This window comes from Epinephelus moara, chromosome 8, assembly GCF_006386435.1.
Source record: "Epinephelus moara isolate mb chromosome 8, YSFRI_EMoa_1.0, whole genome shotgun sequence".
Classification (NCBI taxonomy): Eukaryota; Metazoa; Chordata; class Actinopteri; order Perciformes; family Serranidae; genus Epinephelus; species Epinephelus moara.
Window position 1 is genome coordinate 13389503 of NC_065513.1, and position 9742 is coordinate 13399244.

At 39.3% G+C, this 9742-nt stretch overlaps 1 protein-coding gene across 1 annotated transcript in view; it reads right to left on the reverse strand.

Moving 5' to 3' along the window:
* si:dkeyp-14d3.1 (transmembrane protein 132C) overlaps positions 1-9742 on the reverse strand; it is a 180523-nt gene that overhangs the window by 18769 nt on the left and 152012 nt on the right. The window lies entirely within an intron of this gene.

Consider the following 9742-nt stretch of genomic DNA (forward strand, 5'->3'; position numbering starts at 1 on the left):
CACACACACACACACACACACACACACACACACACACACACACACACACACACACACACACAAAGGTTATTAATCAGTATGTCTTAAACAGAGATACCCAGCTTTTTTTCTGGGCACTTTGTCAATCCTATTGATCCCATCATATAGCAGACTACCACAGCTGAAACCAGATGGAATTAGATGGTCTGGGGAAATATCTTTTTTTTTTTTTTCCGACTTCCAAGTTATTTCTCCACTGCGAGATAAAACCATAAACAGCCATTAATCATGAAGCTGTGGCAGGGTATCCTCTGTGACCAAGAAGAAAACTTTATGTTTGACAGATACCATAGCTTTGTGTGAACTCCCCCCACCTCGCATCACCTCTACAGTGATGCCAGCACAAGAGAACCAGTGTTTGGTGTGAATGCTTAGGAAAGAAATTGTTTCCTGGAGGGATTCATTAATTTTATCAATCACTCATTAAAAGTAGAATATAAAGGATCTTTCGGCAGTTCTTCAATAAATCAAGATGTCGACTATCATTTAAAAAGCACCAGTTTTCCTCTGAAAATTAAAATCTTTTCACCTCTGTGACACTATTGTGCACATTTTTCAAAAGAAGATAAAACATCTTTTCTGACACATTTGTAAAAACAGCATCTATAGTCTGAGAGTGGGCGAATTTCTGTACCTTTCTTTTGTTTTCCCAGTGGCTGACTGACATCTGAGGACCAGTGTTGAAAGAGAAAAAACTTTTTCAACAAGCCCACATAACGTTGTACCATTTGTAATTTAGGACATTTGTCGATTTACAGCTTTCAGCGTTTTGAATGATCTTGCTGTTCACTTTGTATTGCATTCAAACCTGGAAGCTAGCGAGCTAGGCTAATTACTCCACTTGGAAAGCAGAAGCTAATGTTAACTGATTCCAACTTAACACTACTTTTCAGTGTTTCTCAACACCTGCTGTGTTGTCAGCTCCCACTCACTCTGTGCTGTGTTTTTCCCACATTGCAAAAAGGAAGGTTTGCTGCTTTTCTTTCATGGCTCCAGCTGTGGTAACGGCAACTGACCAGACAGTCAAAACTCTTGACCTAAGCTTCTTCTGTGTTAGCCTACACAGTGACTCGAATCACAACAAAGGAGTAGCCTAACATACAGAGTCACAGAGAAAATGTGGGGAACTCTCAAATCAAAGATGAGTCTTAATGGCTAAAAATGTTGGGTCCCCAGACAGTTAACTGACTGTGTGGCTGGTCGAGTTTATGGAAGTCCATTTCTGTCATTGTGATCAGGATGAAATATCCTATAAGTCAGAAGTGGCTGTGAGGTTTTCCAGGTCAGATGTAAAAGACTAAAAACAAGGCTTTCAAAGGAATTATAATCTAGTTTAGCTTTTGGGCTGATTAATAGACTAGAGTCAAAAATGGCTGCAACTCCCCCTCCTTGGCCGCTGCCTCAAGGAATGTGGGTATTATTATGACTGGGAGGAGTAGATTCATTTAGACTGACATATTCATCTTGACACAGCCAAGTTTCAGTGAGGCTGAGTACATCAATATGATTATCTGATATTAATTCGTTTACTTACACTGCTTTAGACGATAGAGACCTGATATTTAACAGTTCACATTTAATTCTCCTGTTTTGTCTTTCTGTCACAGAGGAGGTTTTAATTTTTATGAGGTTGTTATGCACAGTCCTCTTTGTTTAATTTTAGATTTAGATAATTTAGGTGGTCGGAACACACACACCGTTTGTATAACTCTATGAGTGGGTAACTGCACTAGAAGCTCAGAGAAGCGTGTAAGACTGCAACTCTGATTCCTGGCCTCAACTCTGGGTTGTCAGGGTTTTGAATTACTAATAAACTTGGCCAGGTGTCTAGATATGAGAGCAGCTCCATCCAAAGTGGGATGAATGCCATCTCTCCTAATCAGACCAGGTTTTCCCCAGAAAGTTTGCCAATTATTAATGAAACCCACATCTTTGCTGGACACCACCTGGACAGCCAGCGAAAATATTTGCAGGTAAGTACTTGGGATTTTCATGCTGTTTTCATCACACACCAGGTGTTTAAAGATGTTTTGTGTACGGTTAGAAGACATGCATAAAACTGCATTCATTACAACTAACTTTAAAAGATATTTATCCTTTAGTTATACAACAATACAAAAAAGTTGGGACGCTGTGTAAAACTTACATAAAAACAGAATGAAATGATTTGCAAATCCATTTTGTTTAAAACCTATGTTTAGTTGAATACAGTCCAAAGACAAGATATTAAATGTTCAAACTGATAAACCTTATTGTTTTTTGTTAATATACACTTGATCTGAATTTGATGCCTGCAGCATGTTTCAAAAACAGTTGGGACAGGAACATGTCTACCACTGTGTTCCATCACCTTTTATTCTAACAACACTCACTAAGTGTTTGGGAACTGAGAACACTCGAAACTTTCTTGCAATAATGACTTATTTCAAAAGAAGTAAGAAAGAAGAATTCTTACAATAATGACAACAATGAATCAACTCGTTATTTTGAGAAAGCCTCTCATAATTTTTAGATATTGAGTCATTATTGTGAGATAAGTAAGTCATGCCAACTTCTTTTGAGACATTTACTCATTATTTTAACATGCTAACGTATCATTTCAAGACACTAAGACTTTATTTTGAGAAAGTTTCTCATTATTTCGAGATACTAACTCATTTTAAGAAAGTTTGTCATCATTTTGAGATGCTAACTCATTATTTTTGATACCAACTCACCATTTCAACACATTAACTCATTATTTCGAGATATTAACTCATTATTTTGTAAAAGTTTGTCAAGACTGTTTAAAATAGAAATAGATAGAGGAGATAGTAATTATTTTGAGACACTATTATTTCAAGAAAGTTTGTCTTATAAAGACTTACAGAATCTTTGATTTTTTTTTTGTTCATCACATTGGCAGAGAAGGGCCTCCACAGAAGCTATAGTGATAGGATGAAACATTTTTAGTGTCTGCCAACAAACATATTGCACCAATCAAATTACCAGTGAAAACATTTTGTCACTTGGGACCAAAAATCCACACCCCCTGCAAAACTTTAATATAGAAGGAGCTATCACAGCAGAAAAATAAATACAATGTTAAAGATATTTGTATTTATTCCTCAGCAAAATACATCTCAATTTCAGTTTGAGTGGAAATGTCTTTTTTTCAGCAGAGGCAACCATTTTGTAAGTAGCGCAAAAAGGTTTCCATGCCAACATCAAGCTATCAAAAGCAGTGGACTTTATAACTGAACACTGGCCTGAGCACCAGACAAAAATATCTGGAAACCCCTGCGAGAAAGCTGAAAAGCAAGCTGCAGGGCATCCTTCAAGGCTACAGCCAACCATCAGAGAACTTCTGTTAAGGACGGCACAAGCCTTGCATTCTCAAGTGGACACACACAGGATCAGTGGATATTTGCTCTACAGCCAATAAAGAGCACAGAGCATACACAGTAGTACCTTACTTGTGCGCTAATGCCACACGACACTGCAGCGTAAAAGGGACTGACAGAGTTGCTTAATGAAGCTTTTGAACATTTCTACAAGGGCGGTGTCGCTCCCCTGGCTACAGTCAGTCATGGAGCAGATTGGGCTCCGTCAGGGCTCCCGGTGTGAGAGTGTGTTTGAACTGATAAAGATGTCAGAGGAGTCCCTGCTCCTTATCAGCTCCCTCATTGTTCGGCACTTTCTCTCTCACTGCACTCAGCCGGCTGACACTGAAGTGCCTTTGACAGCCCGTTTCGTCTCCGACTTCTCTCACAAGTTCTGCAACCTGTCCGCATGAGCAGTAGCTTGCAAGGTGACATCACCTGACAGGGCACCATGTGAGGCTCACTGACCAAATCTAATCATCCAAACAGTGATATGGATTATCAATAACATAAGCGTTGCTGACAAATACGTTTATCACATCAGTCTTATTTTTCTTGCCAAATTCACAAAAAGCTGAATGAAGTCAATGTATTTGTAGTAGGAGTAGAACGTGTAAATGAGTGTGGGATTTATTAACAAACACCTCTGCTACAGTAAGTCCCATGACAGGCAAATGAACTGCCTGCTGGCATTTCTTTGATCTATTCCCAGACAATCTAAGCAGAAACAATTATACCAAACATGGCAGCTGACATCCAGCCATCCCAATACATTACACTGACATGCTTACACCTTCCTGCTGTGCTGCATCATTGGCCGACATAGCTCCAAATCAATATTTTAACATACAAAGACACCCCAAATTAATCAGTTGTCCCTTTAACCCCTCATACACCCTCCCAGCAGGATGTGTGCTGTGGCAGAAAGAGGGTGGTACTGTCTCTGTGAATTACACACTCTCTGTCATTCTGATTCACAAAGTATCATAAACGTCCAGGAGGATCCTCTGCCACATTAATCAGACGCATTAGGCAGCTAACGGGAGAATACTTACAGAGGACATTAAGGCTGTCTCTGGATCTAGCCCAGGAAATTAACAACTCACCAGACAGATACAATCCACGGCAGATATGAGCGATGGGAGTAGGGAGCATGAAGGTGGGGTGAGCCCGTCTCTGGCTTGTACACAGAGTTGGCTTGACAGAAGCAATTAAGCCGCTCAGACTCCTCTGCATAAGCTACAGCTCTCACTTCAATGCAAGGGGAAGGTCTGTACGTATTCCAATAACCCTGCTCCATGGAAGCAGTGGTTATAAGAGCCCACTCATAGCATGACCTTAGGTAAGCACAGTTCACGGTTAACAAGGAGACGAAGGATTTGCACTTGAAATTCATTAATACATATCTGAACTGTGGAATATTTTTGTGCTGTTGATTTTGCTGTTCCTCTTTTTTTGTGTGTGTGCAATTGAATTTTTTTTTTCTTAAAAGAATCTAGAAGTCAAAGGTAAATTCAGCATGTGCTTTATGCCAGAAAATGGGAACATGAAGTACCCAGAGTATGTTTGGACTTTTAAAGAGCCTGGTAGAAATAAGCAAAATGAAACAATTGAACACAGTTGTATGCATGTGTACACACAAGACTGGAGGTGTGCTTGTGTGTGTATGTGTGTATTTATAGCACCTGTTGTTGTGTCCTATGTTGGTAAAAAGTATCCTCTGACCTAAACAAATCAGTTATCAGTAAATGATATCCTTTGAACTCATATTTATGTATTTATGTTAGTATCTTATTTATCAATTTACTTTTGTGTCTTGATTCTCTATTATTTTATTTTTCTGTTCTTTCTGTTTTGTCTATGATTTGTAACTCCACAATAACTGTATAAAATCATTTCTTAAAATGCTAACAAAACATTAGAAAAGAAATAAAATGACACATTTAAAACTCATATTTAACTTGTGTAAATTTAAAGCTGCAATAACTGATTTTATGGCCACTTGAAACAAACTATAAACAAAACTAATTGTCATCTTTAAGTCAATATGATGATGCTGTCAGCTAACACTTGCCTGTTCGCACATCCAGCAGATACAGAGCAACATATCTGGTTATTTAAAGTTGTGTCTCTGGCCAACATTTTCTCTTCTTTAGCTCCGTTTTTGGCCTTTGGTATAGTGTACTTTGTCTATTTTGAGTCTGATGAAGTCACAGTAGTGTCAAAATGTTGGTCTGTTTGCACTATCAAAGGCTCAATAAAGGTTGTCAGGTCGTCAGGTAATCAATCTGTTTGTTTCAGTCCCTTTTCTACCTTGAAAATGTGCTGTCCTCGACCTGAGAAGCACCTGATTCAGCTGCACATGGCTGGAAGATGCAGGAGAACCCTTTTTAATATGGAAATATCTGGCTCCTAAAATGTTCTGGTTAGCGAGTTAGCTTGTTGCTAACTTTGTCTGCTTGCTGTATGGTGCTGGGCAGGTGGCTATTTCACTATAAAACGTGTTGAGAGTGGAGCAAAGCAATAAACAGAGTTGGGTAATAATTAACCGAGGGTTTGTCAGTACAAACGGTGATCCTTTGTTGATAAAAAAACAAACAAAAAACACATTCATAATTTTGATTATTATAGCTGCTTTAAGTCTTTGTCCTACTGTATCCCAGATATACCAGCAGCCATACATACATACATACATACATACATGTCAAACAAAATTTGGATAAACAAGACAAATCTCCAAAGAAGTTTTAAAAAAAAAAACCCGTGACCTGAGGTATTTATTTCAAATCCACTATAATTATAAGGCCACAAGAGAGTAGAAGCATCATCTAATGTGCACAGTGATTCATTATTCAGGTTTAACGTCACTTTGCCTTTTCTTCTCACTAATTCCCCAGGTCAAAATTAAATAAATTAGTCATGTTTACTCACATGATCAGGGGCTATGATTAAAGAAGAACTTCCCTGAGTGAACTGCCGTGAACACGCAGCATGAATGCTCTGACCCAGAGGTCTCAACGGCAGAGCTGTGGCTCTTTTAAACTTCTTTAACTGCAATTTAATTTCTCTCTGGAACTCACTTAACCATCCCCAACTCACACGTCAGACATGATAAAGTGGATCAATGTGGCAAAATATCCTCCACTGCTTTAGGTTCTAATTTAGTTTCATTACTGCACTTTAGTGTAGATTGCTTGAGTTTGATTTGCTGCATCCTACCATCCTTTCTGATCTTGACAGGTTCAAACAAGATTGGAGGGAGCCCTCGGCACAGTGGGGGGCTGTTTCTACCACAGAGCAACATCTCAGCCACTTAGAGTTAGAAACAGAACTCAGACAGATGTGATTTTTCTCTCTGGTTTTTCATTGAGTCAGTCTATAGATTATTAAGAGGTCATTGGGATTCTGTTGGAGAGCGACTTCTTCTTTTGTTTTGGAGAGCAAAGCCACTGATACCAGGGCTCACCTTTATAATACTGTAAAGGACTTTTTACTCTGTGGTGCCTTGTGCCCCAGGTTTGAAAGGGGCTCTAAAAATAAAGGAAAACTTGAGCAACCTGTCAGCAGTCACAGCATATCAAACACACACTTTCATGTTGTTTGTTTATCCTTTCAGGAGGATTTATATAGATGTGCTAAACATAGAAAATCTTCTCATCTTTCTCATTTTTAATACTCACAGTATTGCTCTCACATGAGCTCTAATACTGTGTCTGTAAAACATTGCCTGCAAAGTGTCAGTCATCAATAGCACATATTTGTTTGTTTTTCAGTTTGTTTGATATTAACTAGGTATTGCAATTCAGTTGCTCTAATAACCAGGATGGATTCATAAACAGTCTGAAACACTAAAAAATCTTACTAATTCAATTATTAGCGTTGTAATTAATTAAATACAAATCAATTAAATATCAAATTTGAATTTTCACAAATTAGCCTCCCACAAATGGCGTTGTTACATACTTAACACAAAGTTAGGTGCTTCACGCAAAGTTACGTTGGTTAGGTTTAGGAGAAGATACTTGGTTGAATGTCGTCATGTTACGTACTTAATGTAAAGTTATGTACTTAAAGGGACATTGTGTAACATTTTCAGTTGTTTATTGGCAAAAAAAGATGTCTGCATTCATAAATATGTCATCATTGGTGTATTATTACCTCCACCAATAATCTGACTTATTCTCATAAAAGGAGAATTTCGGATTTGTTTGTACATTCTGCGGGTAAGTCGTCTGGGGGGTTCAAAAATGTTTCGCCATCTTGAGAATACATCCGCCAGCAAGGGACATACAGCCCCGCCTTTGGCGTTTTCGTTGAGAGCCAGGCCAGCGCTGCATGACTGAGAAGCTGAAGGAGAGAAGGAAGAGGCGCTTCGCTACCACCCTGGCACTACTGCAGCATAACAACATCCCACTCTTTGAGCATAATGCAGGATCATGCATACGCAGCATCACGGGAGACAGAATCCTCGTCGCCAAGATAGCCCAAAAGGGAATCAAAAAGGCAACGAGACCAGCGAATTCAAAAAACGAGGGTCAACATTGGGGTAGCCTTTCCCAGGAGGAAAGAGCTGCTGAAGGAGAAAGGTAACGCAATCACAGCTAACAGCGCTAACAGCTAATGGTGCTGGCCGCTAACAGTTGTTAGTCGCTGTTAGCGGCGCAGTGATGCGAGGAGAGGGATGAGGTGTGTGAGGTTGAGCCACTTGTCAGTTGTCAAAAGACAAGACGTGATTGTTTTGTTTAGATTTACACCCGCCCCAACAGTCCTACCTTGTAAACACAGCCAGCATGGTGAGGAGGAGGTTTGTCGACTGAATGAATACTCCATGAAGTATCGGATGACATGGCTTCATCAATGTCATCATAGCTTTTTGGTACACAGCGGCTACCATTGTTGCAATACACGTTTGAAACAGTGAGGCGCTAGAATATGCTATCCGTTTGAATGCAATATATGATCTCAACGTTAGATGGGAGAAATTCCGACACACTGTGGCTTTGAGGTCAAGGTATGGTGGTAAGTTTTAGGCAGGTAAAGTTCCATAGGTTAGTATAAAGACAAGAAACATGGTGATGATGTACCTTTGAATAACTCAAAGTTTACTTGGTTTCAAACACCGGTCTCATGGGGAAAGTCCTGTGTCTGTTTGACTCATCCACCACCCCAACCTGCCTGCTCACACTGAGGGTGCGGTCTGAGTCACATACTTTTTCTTTTTACTTTTTGTAGGTACTGCAGCTGCCCTTAAGCAGCTGTCAGTGGGTTGTCAAGCCGTCATCTGTTTGTGGCTCAGTTGATGTGACGTATTGTCCGCTGCATAGAGAATTGTGGGTCAGACAAACAGAAATGCATGCTGGCTTGCATTGCTGGATGTAGTAGAACGTCCTGGTATTTCTGGCATACTGCATTTGACATACTATGTATTGGGATGTACTAAATCTTTTCCGGGTTACTATTTAGTATAGTAGTATGGGTAGTGGAATGCACAGAGTTTTGCTCTGTATACTGGTTCCTGCTTTACTCCCATCAGTGCATTGGTCTTGTGATCCCAGCCTTCCTGATTATGCAGGTTATATGCAAATTCTGATGCATTACTTTTCGCAGGTGTACATACAAGCAATGCACGAGAATAGTCTTTTTAAAGTCAGTTGACGGCAAGGTGTTTTTATGATAGAAGAGAAATTTCCATGTAACACAAATTTTAACATCATTATCAGAAAATCTGCAAATAAAAAGTAAATCAATATGTGTCCAACATTATGGGAATATTCAGAGTTAGATGCATTGAGATAAATAGTTGGTGGTGCTCATTTTCCAGGCCACAACAAGATGGTGTAATTGAAAGAGCGCCAGTCAAACCTCAGGGAGCGACACCACTGTAGAGAAAAAGATGGAAATATGGCATTCATGTTTGCTTTATTTATCAATTTGAGGAAGGTTACTGTTTCCTCAGTGGTCTACACAGAGCTGGACGGAAGCGCAAGAAATATTTAAATCTCCATTGCACTTTGCTGCTATTTGCTTTTTATAAATACACCAACTTTTCCACCTCTTTTTTTATGCATAAATTGAAAATGTACGTACACTGAACAAAAATATAAACGCAACACTTGTTTTGCTCCCATTTTTCATGAGCTGAACTCAAAGATCTAAAACATTTTCTATATACACAAAAGACCATGTCCCTCAAATATTGTTCACAAATCTGTCTAAATCTGTGTTAGTGAGCACTTCTCCTTTGCCGAGATAATCCATCCCACCTCACAGGTGTGGCATATCAAGATGCTGATTAGACAGCATGATTATTGCACAGGTGTGCCTTAGGCTGGCCACAATAA